This window comes from Neomonachus schauinslandi, chromosome 6, assembly GCF_002201575.2.
Source record: "Neomonachus schauinslandi chromosome 6, ASM220157v2, whole genome shotgun sequence".
NCBI classification, from domain to species: domain Eukaryota; kingdom Metazoa; phylum Chordata; class Mammalia; order Carnivora; family Phocidae; genus Neomonachus; species Neomonachus schauinslandi.
Genome location: NC_058408.1, coordinates 39,679,683 through 39,694,902, shown reverse-complemented (window position 1 = coordinate 39,694,902; position 15,220 = coordinate 39,679,683).

The following is a 15,220-nucleotide window of genomic DNA, read 5'->3' as shown; positions in this document are numbered from 1 at the left end:
TCCCCGCTGAGCCGGGAGCCCGATGTGGGACTCAATCCCAGGACCCTGGGATCATGACCTGAGCCGAAGGCAGACGCTTAACCATCTGAGCCACCCAGGCGCCCACTTTCAGGGGAATTTTTGAGAGATCTATTTACCAACACTGATTTCAAATTTTGTGTAAGTCACATGCTTAATTTTTAAGTTGTCTTTCTTGCTTTTGGATTTTCCCTTGTTATAGCATTCTGTTTTTATTTTGTGGCAGCATTATTCTTGGATCTCTTTCATGATACAGATTAGGTTTTTGTTGTTGTTGTTGTTGTTTGTTTTACTTTATCTCTTGTTCATGAATTATCTATATACTCCAAGACTAGGTTTCATACATGTTTATCCTGATGTTTCTTTTTCATTTTGCAAGTTTTTTTCAAAAGTGAGTGGTAATCTTTGGCTGTTGATTCACATTTAAGAATGGAACAACAAGGTAGCTGACTTGAAGTTCAGTGATTGTGGGCAGAATGGCAGAGCTGGTTTTTCGGCTGGGCACACTGGCCCCATATGCTAGAATGAGGAAAATTTTGCTCCAGAGCACTAATACACACAGCAGCTGGTCCAATTATCCCTAAAATAGTTTTGCTTCTTTTCTAAGGGGAAAAAAAGACGTGAAACCATAAAACTCCTAGAAGAAAATGTAGGAGCTCCTTGACATCAGTCCTGGCAATGATTTTTTGTATTTGACACCAAAAACAAAGGCAACAGAAAAAAAATAAACAAGTGGGGCTTCATTAAATTAAAAAGCTTCTGCACAGCAAAGGAAACCATCGCCAAAATGAAAAGGCAACCTACTGAATGGAGAAAATATCTGCAAATCATATCTCTGACAAGGAGTCAATATGCAAAATATATTAAGAACTTATACAGCCAAATAGCAAAAAAAACAAAAAATCCAATTAAAAAATGAGCAGAGGAACTGAATAGACATCTTTCTGAAGAAGACATATAAATGACCAGCTGGTACATGGAAAGGTGCTCAACATCACTAATCTTCAGGGAAATGCAAGTCAAAACCACAATGAGATATCACCTCACCCTTATTAGAATGTCCATCATCAAGAGGAAAAAAGATAATGAGAGTTGATAAGGATGTGGAGAAAAGGGAAAACTTGTGCTCCATTGCTGGGAATGTAAATTGATACAGCCACCATGGAAAACAGGATGAAGTTTCCTCAAAAAATTAACAGTTAGAACTACCATATACTCTATATATAATCTGGGTATATATCGAAAGGAAATGAAAACAGGATATTGAGATATCTGCACTTTCATGTTCACTGTAGCATTATTCACAATAGCCAAGACATGGAAACAACGTAAGTGTCCATCGATGGATGAGTGCATAGAGAACATGTTTATATATGTGTGTGTGCGTATGTATATATGTGTGTGTATGGATGTATATGAATGTGTGTGTGTGTGTGTGTATATATATATATATATATATAGCATTCTGTTTTTATTTTGTGGCAGCATTATTCTTGGATCTCTTTCATGATACAGCTCCTATACACACACACACACACACACACACACACACACACACACACATATATATATGTACATGGATGTATACATACATACATACACTAAGGAAATATTATCTAGCCAGGAGAAAGAAGCTAAGTGAAATAAGCCAAGAAAAACAAATATGACATGGCATCCCTTATATATGGAATCTAAAACAATGTCAGATTCATAAAAACAGTAGTAAAGTGTTTGCCGGAACCTGGGTAGGGACACAGGGAACAGTGAGAGGTTGGTAAACTGGTACAAACTTTCAGCTATAAGATGAAGAAAGTCTGAAGCTTGCTAAGGGAGTAGAAGTTATATGTTCTTACCAAATAACAATAACAACAACAACAAAGGCACAAATGTGAGATGGTGGACGTGTTAATTAACTAGATGTTGGGAATCCCTTCACAACATATGTATACACATATGCTGGCTTCCCCCGCTATCCTAAAGTTTGCTTTACAGCACTTCGCCTTTATGAAAGACCTAAACTAGTACCTGTTTTCCCCTCACCAAAAGAGGATTTTCACTTTTACGAAACAGTAACTGCTTCTTCACTTTATGCCATTTCAGCTTAGGAAAATTTTCGTGGGAATGCTCTACTTTCGGATAGCGGGGGAAACCTGTATCAAAATCCTTTCACTGCGTATACGTACATCAGATCGCCCCGACGTACACTTAAGATATCTTACAATTTTACTTGTCAATGATAGTTCAATAAAGCCAAAAAAAAGGAGAGAGAGAGAGAAAATAAACCAAGAAAAGACAGAAACTGGGTTTCTGACCTGAGTGAAGACAGCTCATGTTGCAATGGTCCTGGGGGGATAGGTTGACTGCCCCACACAGATTATCAAATACCTCGTCCATTTTCAGCCCCCTGCCTCCTTCCACCCTCAGTTTACCTACTAACCCAGACTCTGTAGCCTCACCAGGGTTCTGCTAGTGCAACCTGTGAATATTTATTTATTTATTTATTTATTTATTTATTTATTTATTTAGAGCACACAGTGGGGAGGAGCAGAGAGTCTTAAGCAGACTCTGCGTTGAGCACAGAACTGGACGCAGGGCTTGATCTCACAATCCTGAGATCACAACCTGAGCTGAAACCAAAGTGAGATGCTTAACCGACTGCGACACCCAGATGCCACTAGCCTGAGTATATTTTAAGCTGTGACTTCCAAATCAAAACTTTCTATTCACTTTCAATCTTCCAGAAATACGTTGAAATTTCACATTCATTGATGCCCTCTCCTGCTCCGTTTGCTGTTACGGAATTTTTTAAATAAGGAATTATGAAATCAAATGACAACCCGGGCCAGGAAGATAAAACAAGTCTGTGTAGCAGCCTGTTGAAGACCTATCATTCATTTGGAATGGTGACCATTATCTACCCCTCAGCCCATGGTGAGAAGAAAATGTCGTCAAATCTTTGATTTTCCAGATTTGACAGAAACATTAACTTTTATGAGAAATCATTAGTTTTCAAATGTCAGGAAATAATATTTTCAAAATATTCTAAAGGCCAATCAAAATACATCCACTGGCAAGATCCAGTCCTTGGTTTGCCAGTTTTCAATCTCTGATTTATACCTTTAAAAAAATTGATTCTCTGCTCCCATTACAATAGGCTCTCAGGAAAGAAGGAAAATAAGTACAGGTTTTCATTCAGTCTGTCTCCAAATTGTAGGAGTTAAATTCTCTATTACCTATAAAATTTTAGAACAATGTCCAGTGCATAGTAAACAATAAATGTTAACTCTTGTATTATTTTTTAAAAGATCATTTATTTATTTATTTGAGAGAGAGCACGAGCAGGGGGAGGGGCAGAGGGAGAATCAGGCTCTGAGCAGGAAGCCTGATGCGGGGCTTGATCCAGGGACCCTGGGATCATGACCTGGGCCAAAGGCAGACGCTTAACCGACTGAGCCACCCGGGCGCCCCTAGCTCTTGTATTATTATTGTGAGTTATTTGGAGTTTTACTTATATCATCATGCTGCAAAAGGCAACAATAACTTACGCATTCAGAACCAAAAACAACAGGGCCAGGTGGCAGTTTTCAGAGGTCAGAGCAAGACTATGCCAGCGTGCTAAGGGATGGCAAATAATTGACTCTCACCTTGAAAGAGAGGGGGGGAAAAAGACATAAAATACCTATTAAGTAGGTGGTTGCCAAGAATACACTTTAACAAATTCTAATTATACCCTAAATCCTGGCACTCATTTCTCCTTAAGAGAACCAAGGAAGATTCCATCTCAATTTCCACGGCTCCCAGAAATTTATGTTTTCTCAAAGACACCCTGACATGCTTGCACATCATTCAAAGTTCTTCCCCTTAATCATTTGTGGGGATTGTAGAGGACACACACAAATATATATTTTTAAAGATTTTATTTATTTATTTGACAGAGAGACAGTGAGCGAGAGAACACGAGCAGGGGGAGGGGCAGAGGGAGAGGGAGAAGCAGACCCCCCGCCAAGCAGGGAGCCCGACACTGGACTCGATCCCAGGCCCCTGGGATCATGACCTGAGCCGAAGGCAGACGCTTGACTGACTGAGCCACCCAGGTGCCCCCCAAATCTATTAAACACACAGATACACACACTCATCCATACACACGCACTCACACACAGCCGTAAACCTGATGCACGTGCATATACGTGAGCATGCACAGGCACGCTCTTTCTCATTGTGCTACTCCATCAAGGATTCAGCAGCATTTCCCAGTTTCCTGCAAAGTCTTTGACATGAATCTATCTGGGTGCTTTGCTGGTAATTATTTGTCAATCATCTGTGGTGTCACCCAGAGTTTCTGCGTCAAAAACAGAAATAGCTGTCCAGCTTGTGGCCAGTGCCCGTCTTTCCCCAGTGGTCCTCTGGCTCCTTTGTGCTGGCATCAGTGATCACAAGAAGAGTCACCTTTATCTCCTGGGTGTCCTCAGCCACATCTCCCCCAAGCCCTCCCACTGCTGACAGTACCGTGCCGCTGATGGTTTGTTTTTGTCACAATGCATTTTTAACAATCATCTCTAGCCCTAATTAGCCAGAGTGCGGATTCTGTCTTCTCTCCTCTGTAAATTTACAGAAGAGAATTGAAAGCAGGGCCCCCTGGGCTATACATTTTAGTTATTTATAGTGAGGCCAAGGACCCACAGCCAGAAGAGGAAAGAAGCGTAATTTTTTCCCAAGCACATAGCAGCAAGAGTCCTGGATGGCTGGACCATTTCTGTTCAGTGCTAAAAAGCATACTGTGGGAACAAATGGGGTCTTTCTTAGCTTTCAGTGACGGTATCACTTAGAGAAAACCATGCCCATATTATCTCTTTGCCGGACTGACCTCTTGTGCCGTCTGACTCCTCTGAATCTCATTTTCCCATCTGGGAAGTAGGAAACCAAGCTCATGATCTTGTTTTAAAAGAACGATACGCTGGGGCACCGGGGTGGCTCAGTCGTCTGACTCTTGGTTTGGGCGCAGGTCGTGATCTCTGGATCCTGAGATCAAGCCTCACGTCGGGCTCCACATTCTGTGTGGAGCCGGCTTGGGTTTCTCTCTCCCTGCCCCTCTGTTCTCCCTTCTGTGCTCTTTCTCTCTCTCTGAAATAAATAAATACATCTTAAAAAAAAAAAAGACCTGTAAGCTAAGTATAAATATCCCTACTCCACTGGTGAGGAAACTAATGTGTCAGCATGTAAAAGGAGCTTTGCACATTGAAAAGTGCTTTATGAATTTTAGTTATTAACATTACTATTTATCTAGAACTACTAAGAAGATCACCTCCCCCCCGCTACTTTCCTCTTCGACTCCATAAATTTGGAACTTACAGCCTGATGATATCACAAAAGAACATTTAACACTGCAACTGGGGAGAAAGATGTTATAACCCTGGTCTGGGGAAAAATAACTTTCAGGGGAAGAAATAGCCAATGCTCTCATTTTAATGGAAGGATGATTAGAGAACCAAACATTGCATCACTGAACCTGTGAACTTTCTGTTGATTTCCCCTTAGTAAAGCAGTATGAGGGGTGTTTTCAGGAAAGGAGAGGATGTCACTCCAGGGAGGGATTCAGCTACCAGAGAGTTCTTGCAGGCAGAAGAAACTGTGCTGAGAAGAAAAAAGAGAGAGAGAGAATTCTCAGAGAATTGCAGACACAGTGACCCGAATCTCAAACTTGAGAGAGCATCAGAACCCCTCGTGGGACTTGATAAAAACACCAATTGCTGCGTCCCACCCTGGGAGTTTCTGATTCGGCAAGTCTGGACTGGGGCCAAGAATGTGCATTTCTAACAAAGTTCCCAGGAGATGCTGATGCTGCTGGTCTTCCCTCTGTACTTGTCTCTGTCCTCATCTCCTCTTATAAGGACACTGGTCATATTGGACGAGGGCTCACTTGAAAGACCTCTTGTTAACTCAATCACCTCTTTAAAGGCCCATCTCCAACTCCAGTCACATTCTGACCTACTGGGGGTTAGGACTTCAATATATGAATTTGGGGGCTGGAGAGGGACATCATTCAGAGAGTGATGGGCCAACTCTGCCAACACAGTGACACAGAAATCTCAGCAAGCCAGGAGCCAGAAAGCAGATCCCACACACAAGCAGACACCTTACACACCACTGCATGGAGTGTGTCCAAGGCTGAGCGGCAGCACGGGGAAATATTCCAGAAGACTTTGTGAGACCGTGGGAGGATAGCACAGCCTTCAGACCTGAAGAGTACTGTGGTTCTTTGTGTCTCTAAAATATATTTACTGCAGAACCTATTAGTTTAACCTAATTTTAATAGAGTAAAGCCCAAATGGTTTTTAAATAGGGAGCAGGGTCAGCTGATGGGTTTCTGAGTGGGAGTTTATTTAAGTAGAATGAGGCAGCAATCCTTCTAGAAATTAAACCCATCAGCTTCTGCACTGAGCTAGAGCATTTGTGCTCCCCAGCCGGGTGTCTCAACCACAGCACCACTGAGAATTTGCGCAGAATAATTCCTGGTGTGGTGGGGGAATTGTCCTATGAATTGTAGAAAGCAACACCCCTGGTCTTTTCCACTGGAGACCAGTAGCACCTGTCGGGACAACCAAAAATGTTTCTAGACATTGCCAAATGCCCCCAGAGGCAGGGGAATACAAAATTGTTCCAGGAAAGAACCACTGCTCCATAGATTCCGTCTTAACCGGTTTGGGCTTCTGTAACAAAACTACCCTAGATTGGGTGGCTTAAACAACTAACATTTATTTCTCACCGTTTTTGAGGCTGGGAAGTCCAAGATGAAGACCCCGACAGATCCGATGCCTGGTGAGGGCCTCCTTCCTGGTGCACAAACTGTTTCGCTGGGTCCTCACTGGGTGGAAAGGGAGAGAGAGTTCTCCAGGGTCTCCTTTGTCAGGGCACTAATCCCACTCATGGCCGCCTCACCCTCCTGACCTACTCACTTCCCAAAGCCCCTGCCTCTTAATCCTACCACCCTGGGGATTCATTTTCTTTTTCTTTTTTTTTTTTTTTAAAGATTTTTTATTTATTTATTTGACAGAGAGAGACATAGTGAGAGTAGGAACACAAGCAGGGGGAGTGGGAGAGGGAGAAGCAGGCTTCCCGCGGAGCAGGGAGCCCGATGCGGGACTCGATCCCAGGACCCTGGGATCATGACCTGAGCCGAAGGCAGACGCTTAACGACTGAGCCACCCAGGAGCCCTGGGGATTCATTTTCAACATATGAATTTGGGGAGACACAAACCTTCATCTCTACCAGGTTCCATTTCATAAACCCCAAGCACATGATCTGCATCCTTACAGCAAATCTACGAAGACAGGACACACACTTCTTATTGATCAGGAAGCACGGCCTCCTTACTCACTTACTTTCACACACCCAAGAAGTGTCCCTGCCATTCTCAAATCTGTTACCTTTTACTAGGCTCTCTCCATGCTCTAGAATCAGGACAATCAAGTTCTGTACTCTAATTTCCAGAAGTAGGATAACGAAAATACCTCTGGTTCTAGGCCCAGGGAAGAGATGGCCTAGGAGGGGAAAGGAGGCTAATTTTAATAGCCAGTCGTGCGTGCAAGCAGCAGTGTGGGGCTTCCCTGAGGCTCGTTCTTCTTGCCGCAGCCTGACAGACATCTGTCAGGTAGCAGCTTAAAACTGGCAGGGTATGAAAAACACACCCAGCCCTCTGTGACTTATCAGGCAAAGCACAGCTTGTCAGCCTGTTACTTACTGTCACGATGGAGCCAGACTGATTTAGGTTCTTTCATCATACACATGAAATACTTTGTGTTAGCAGGGAAACCCTTTTGGGAATCGAAGACCTGTGGCTTTGTGGTTCCTTTCTTTTTCCTTTTGTTCTTTTTTTCTTTTTTTTCACGTTTCTTGGATGTCAGAGGTAAAGCATGGCTTCTGAGGAAGTGAAAGGATAAGCAATCAATTTAAAGAATAATCAAAGAAATGGGTAAATCGGCCAAGCAAAAGGGGCACTCATTTATTTATGTCACAACATTCACGGAACACCTAATGTGTGCCCAGTCTGGGGCCTGGCACAGGAAACTCAGCGATAGACGCAATATGCTTTGTGCCCCCCATGGTTCTCACTGGCACGCCCCATGGAGACACTTCATTCACTGTAACGCAATCATGCTCAGGTGTTCACCAGAAGAAAGGCTAAGAAGCCATATGAGGAACAAAAGGACAAGGAATGCAAATTTAGGGATGCCCTGCTTAATTAAATCATGATAGGAGCTATTCTGTCTGCTGTTAATTCATAATAAAAGAAATCCGCTGGAATGGAATTATAATCCCATTTGATTCTTCCTCCTATTATCAAGCTTTTAAGCTCCATTGCTTCCCTCCCATTCAATCGAGACAACTTTTTGAATCCCCACCCAATATGGGGGTACCATTCTTTCAACAATTCTTCATAATTTGTCACATTTGCAAACTGTTAACCTATCTTGAATGAGTCTTTTTTTTTTTTTAGTAAAGATTTTATTTTTTAAGTAATCTCTACATCCAACGTTGGGATCCAATTTATAATCCCAAGATCATGAGTTGTATGCTCTACCCACTGAGCCAGCCAGACGCCCCTATCCTGAATAATTCTTTTTCCTTCTTGTTGTTTTTTATTCTTTTGTATTTACCAAGTGTTCTCACTTTCTTCCTGTTTTAGTTGTTTTTATTGCAACTTTTAAATGTCCCACTCCCACTGATAATTCTCCGCTTTTCTCTCAGGTTTGCTAGGACAAGTTTGCATTCTTTTAGGAAAGAGACATTGAGAACCAACCAGAGCCAGACGTATTATTTCTGATTCTGCTAATTTTACCTTATTGTGGCTGTAGCAGCAACTCAGGTGAGGTTTCAACAAGGACTTGTGTATGCAGACTCTAAATTAAAGCTGTTGATCTATTTTGTCCTTTTAGTGCAAAATGGCATCTTCACTTTGAAGTTTCAATTGATTGTAAAGGAAACAGATTAGAAGCCAACAGTCAGACTGAGCCAGTCGAATCAGTCAGTGAAGTTTATTGTGCTACAAAGGACAAGACAAAATTGGAGCAAATAAAGCTAAGTGTTTGGAAGCTGGTGTTTTATGAGGGGAAAGGGAAATGTTTGAGCACTGTGTATTAATAGCTTTTTAAATTAAAAAAACTCAACTTAATCTTAGGACATAATAACACTGATATGGTCAGGTCATGTCATATACCAGTCTTCCCTTGCTTTGCATGACAAGGAAAGGACAAAGGGAGAAAAGGAGTGTTCTTCCCCAGTCCCCAGTTGGTGCACACATGTCCTGTACATGGACAGAATCGGGCTGAGTCAGTCAGGTGCTCAACACATCTGATAAGAGGTTGGAAGAAGTACAAGAAACCAGTCCATTTCCCCCATTTATTTTTCCATCTGAATTTTTTTTTTCTCCCTGTGTGAGTAACCAAGCAGAGAGTGTTCCTCAGGCATTTTCTCCCACACAACAGCAATGGGTAAACTCCAAAAATGAAATATCAAAACGAGTACTTCCTTCACCCTACATGCATCATCTGCTCCAACCAAACTGGCAAAACCTATTGGTTTTTAAGCACTTACTATTTGCCAGACATGATTCTTAGTGCTTTATCTACACTTATATACTTTGTATTCTTATAATCCATAGGAAAACCCATGAAGTAGGTTTTGATATCCTCATTTTACAGATTAGGAAACTGAGGCTCAGAGAATTTAATTTACTAACCCAAGGTCACACACAAGCATACTAAGTGATCAAACTGTGATTTGAATCAAGGTCAGTGTGACTCCATACTGTCCTGAGCATTCCTCCTGGCATGCATTTGTACAAATCTGTACTGCCTTTCTCTTTTTGGACCTGCCATATGCATTCCTCATGGAATGGCATTCCTTTGTATTTCCATTCATCATTTCATTCATCTAGTCCTTCCATTCCTTCAAGTCTCAACTCAACTCCCAGCTCTTCCACAGAGCTTAGTCCAGCCTTTCCAAGAATCAATTGCTCCTCCGAAATCCTATGGTGCTTTTTTCCTTGGCATTTCACAAATGCAATCTTCTGTTGTTCATTTGTTGGGCAGTAGGGGCAGTAGGTGTTATAAGCTGTTTATCCACTGAATATTCAGACAGTTTGTGGCTATAATCTGTCCTGCTAAGATGTATAATGATGGAAGTGGAGGATGTTTCATCAACCAGCATAACCCTAGGGCCTGGCAGAGTAACTGAGACAGAATGGGTACTCAATATATTTTTATCAAACAAATTTATATGGAACGGGATGTTGAGGTTGAGAAAGATAAGATCTACATGCCTAAAAACCAAAGAAGCATCTTGTGAAAGTAATTTGTGGTCAACAAAGATTAATCCAAGCCTAGTAGGTCAGTGTGGGAGAGGAGGGGTGGTTTTAAGTGCCACCTGATATATGCTGCTCCCGTTGTCCCCTGGCCCCTCAATCACTATGCTACCCAATAATCCTAGCAGAACTCAGCTGAAATCCTTGGGATTTAAAGTTTATAAAGTAAATAAATAAAAGTGCTGCTTTATGAAGATCTCTATAAGGCCCAGAGCACACAAAGTGCTGCTTCTCTTTAGCCCAGGCAATAGACCAGAGCATCAAGTGGGCACAGAAAGCATTGTCTTCTCTTGAGCAGGGCAGTCACCCAGGAGGCAGAGATCCGTGCGATGTGAGAAGGAAGAAGACCGTAGAAGCCTGGTTAGGAAGCTAAACTGACCTACACATGGAAAGCAGATGAGAGGACCACACTACAAATCTGCTGGCAAGCAACATCCCTGAAGAACCAAAAGCAGGAGAGAGAACATGGTAGTCTCCCAGGGTAGCCAAGAGACCTGCCCTGGTAAGGCGTGATGAAGAACTCTCAGATTCAACCTAGCAGACAAGAAATCTATGTTGGTTAGTACAAGTGAGATACTCCTTCAGAGCTTCCTGAACCAATGGAGAGAAATTTGAGGAGGGAACTGTAGGCCAAACTATACATAGTAGATGAGCCAGAGAAGTATTACTGGCTTGGGTATTTGTTTTTTCACTATTTTTTTCTTCTGTGTAGCCCAGACACACTCTGGTTATACCAATACATGCTATGACTTCTGTACAAGACTGCAATCCTATAGATGTTGGAAAACATACTATATTCATTTTGGTGTCTCCAAATCTTGACAAGATGTTCTCCATTAGATCCTGCTAAATAAACATCTAATGCAAAGATGATAATGGTGATACAAATCTTAAAGAGATAATAAAAAAAATCTACCTTAGTTTTCTTACATGTAATTATTATTACTGAATTTTTTTTTTTAAGTTTTGCTCCTGCTCCAAAATGTCCTAGTAATAGTATATTCATTCTGACAAATAATTATACCTTAACCAATCAAGGACCATCTTCTCTCCAAAAAAAGCCTTTTATATTTTTAAAAGAGCCTTTAGTGCACATTCTGTTGCCTCAGTGAATGACACTTTGAGGAATCCAGGGTCAAGCACACTTGCCAAGAACCACATAAACACAGTACCCCTAGACATCACAAAACAAAGTAGAGAGCACAACCTTTTTCAAAAGAAAACAGATAAAACATGAAAACAATCTGGCCACTGCAGGGGCCCATTTGTGCCCCAGTAGAATGTCAGATGCACCTAAAGCAACAAGAGCCTATTGGACTCTGGGTTGCCAGGAAACAGATTCTCTTTTCTATGCTTTAATGCCTTTTCACCACACTGAGAAAGCTGGCATCATGATAGTCAGACCCAGATGGGAGAAGATGACTCTTAATGACCCTCCTCTTCTAGAAGTTGAGATAGTGGTGTTCTAATCCAGACTATCCTAAAAATAATCAGGCTTCTTTGGAATCAGAGTACTGATGATAGTAGATAATGAAAATTGGTTTGCTCTCTTGAGAGCCTCCTCACAATAACATTTCTTTTATGATTCTATAGATCTTAAGTCACTAAATTTGTGAGATCAGCTTCTGCTGAAAAATGCTAGAAACATAACTTAAACTTGCATGACAAAAGGGGACATTTGGGGGGTCAGGGAGTTAGCTGCAAATAGCTCTAGGCTGCAGGTGGCTGTAGAGAAAATTGGGGCTGTGCCCAGAATAACCAGGATGTTCTCTAATGCCTCAAGTTAACTTCTTTCTTGAGTTCCAACATCCTTCCCTCAGACTGGCTTTGGTTAAGAGGGTCAGAGCAGAACCATTTACTGCTCCTTACTTTATACCTCCCAGCTTCACCCATCACCCAAAGGGAGAGCCTGGAATGGACTGGCTCAGCTTGGGTCCCCGGCCCACCTCTATGCCCAGCAGGTAGATTACTGTAATGCAAAATTTCCACCAGGAGCACTTGATACAAGTAGAGATTGGAGACATTTCCAAAAGGGAAGGGAATATAATTCCAGAAGTAGGGAAGGCAGTTGGGTGGGTAGTAATAATGGTCCACTGTACCACTGTATTCTGAAACTCTGATTCCAAAAGAAAAGGACTATTATGCATTTAAAATTAATTTAATATATTTTCTAGGAGATTTTACTTAGATCTCAATTTTCTTTTTTTTAAAACCATTTTCTATCAATCTGGACAATCAAGAAATTAAGTGCCTTATAAGTCCAAGATAGAATCTTTAAAAAATAAATAAATAAGCAAGTACACCAAGCACATTAAAAAAAAAAAAAAGCTAAATATTCTCCTCACTATAGTCTAACCAGTCCGCATCTCATGCCCCATATACAGTACTCATCTTTGTATAAAGGTTGCTTTCTCTGGAATGTCCTTTTTCCTTGCTTCTATCCATCTTCACCTGTCCCTGCTTTCAAAATCAGGCTAGAAGCTCACCTTCTCCAGGAATCTTTCCATGGTCAGTCTGACTCCTTTCTCATCTATTCACTCAGTGCTATTGTCACAATGTTTCCTCCATTATCTTAAGTTTGTTCTTTCAGTCAGGAGGCTTTACCTTCTAGGAATATCCAAAACCCATCCCTTGAAAATGCTAAGTACAGAGTCTAGGTTTTGAGAGCTAATGAGTAAATTCTTTACTTTCATCTACGTTTGAAAATTAAAAAGATACTGAGGCAAAACTCTAAGAGTGTACCAAGTAGAAATAATAAATACATTATTTTTCATAAATAACTGTTATCAAAATGAACATCCCTCAGTAGCAAATGTAGTTCCAAACCTCAGTTTATTTCAGACAAAAATCAGAACAATGTCTTAATTCAACCACAGATTACTGGGTGCCACAGTGTTCCAAGTAACTGTGTTAGACAACCTGGGGAATACAAGGATGAGAAAGAAGAATCTGGAGCAGAGGCTGCTGAGAAGATGGTGGAGTAGGGTGTCCCTGGGCTGACCTCTTGCCACGTGGCCGCCTAGAGAGCACCCACGTTGGCATAAATAACCCAGAAAGCCGCCCGAAAACTGGCAGAACAGACTCTCCGCAGCCCAGCATAGACAAGAGGCCACAGCGAAGCAGATCCACCCCCTCCGATCGCTCTTGCAAGATCCCATCAAAGCGGTGCCACAAGCCTGGCAGTGTGTGCACAGCCCAGACAAGGGTCAGCACCACTCCAAAGTGAGTCCTGCCCCAGGGAGAGGGGAAGATAACCACACACCCGTCTGACTGTGACCCCAGCAGTCGGCTGAGGGCAGGCAGCTGGTCTGACTGCAGGCCCCACCCACCAACAGCAGCTTCTCCGGGACGACACAGGGATAGGGCCTGCAGTTTGGTGCTACTGCATCTCTGGCAAACGCCTGGTCTGACTCAACTCAAGCCCAAGGCAGCCCCGGAGCAGCCCACTAACACCACGGGCACCAGACTCTGCCCACAACAGGCAGGGAGCCATCGCAGACAACAGGACTGAAGGCAAACACGTCCCAGCCACAACGGTAGGACACCCCTGGAGCAACACACATAGGAGACAGCCCCTGAAGCACCAGGTTCTGGGGAACAGACATTGCACTGCAGGACCTCTTCTTCATAAAGCCACTACTTTCAGATGTGGGAGACATAGCTGACTTTCCTAACACAGAGAAACAGACAATGCAAGAGACAGAATGAGGAGACAGAGGAATATGTCCCAAATCAAAGAACAGGACAAAATCAGAGCAGGAGACCTAAGTGAAACGGAGGTAAGTAATATGTCTGATAGCGAATTTAAAGTAACGCTCATAAAGATGCTCGCTAGAATTGAGGAAGAATGGCAGGACCTCCATGAGACCCTCCACCAAGAGCTAGAAGACGTAAAAAAGGACCAATTAGAGCTATTGGACTCGCTAAATGGAAATAAAAATAGACCATCTGGAATAAATAGCAAGCAAGAGGAAGTAGAAGAAAAGATCAGCCACCTGGGGGACAGAGTCATGGAAAGCAATCAAGCCAAGCAGATGAGAGGGGGAAAAATATGCAAAATGAAAATAGACCCAGGGAACTCAGCAACACTGTCAGGCATAACAGTCACATGATAGGGATCCCAGAAGGAGAAGAGCAAGGAAAGGGGGCAGAAGATTTGTCTGAAGAAATAAAAGCTGAAAACTTCCTGAATCTGGGGAAGGAAAGAGAAATCCAGATCCAGGAGGCACAGACAGCCACCAACACAACCAACCCAAAGAGGTCTGCGCCAAGACACAAAGTAAATAAGATGGCCAAAAGTAGTGATAAAGAGAATTTTAAAAGCACAAGAGAAAGGAAAGCAGGTACATACAAGGGAAACCCCATACAGCTATCAGTGGGTTTTTCAGCAGAAACTCTGCAGGCCAGAAGAAAGTGGCATGATAAATTCCAACTGCTAAAAGGAAAAAATCTACAGCCAAGAATACTTTATGCAGCAAGGCTTTCATTTAGAATAGAGGGAGAGATCAAGTTTCTCAGAAAAACAAAAATTAAAAGCAAAACCAGCCACGTCCCTGTCACACACGATGCCATCGGCCTGTGGGTCCCAAATTCACGGTCCGGCTGCCCTCCTGCCCGAGTCAGCATGCACGGCCTGCCACCTGCTAAATGCCAAGTCAACATGCCTTCACCTCAGATTGCCAAGGGCTCAAATTGACACTGTTCCCCTCAAATTTCAGCCCCTGTGCCCAAGTTTGTGCACAAAAGTGGGAATAATTATAACAAAATGAAGCTGTTATATTTTATTTATTTATTTCTATCTATTTCTGTGGAATATAGAATGGATAAAAGGAGTGTGCTAG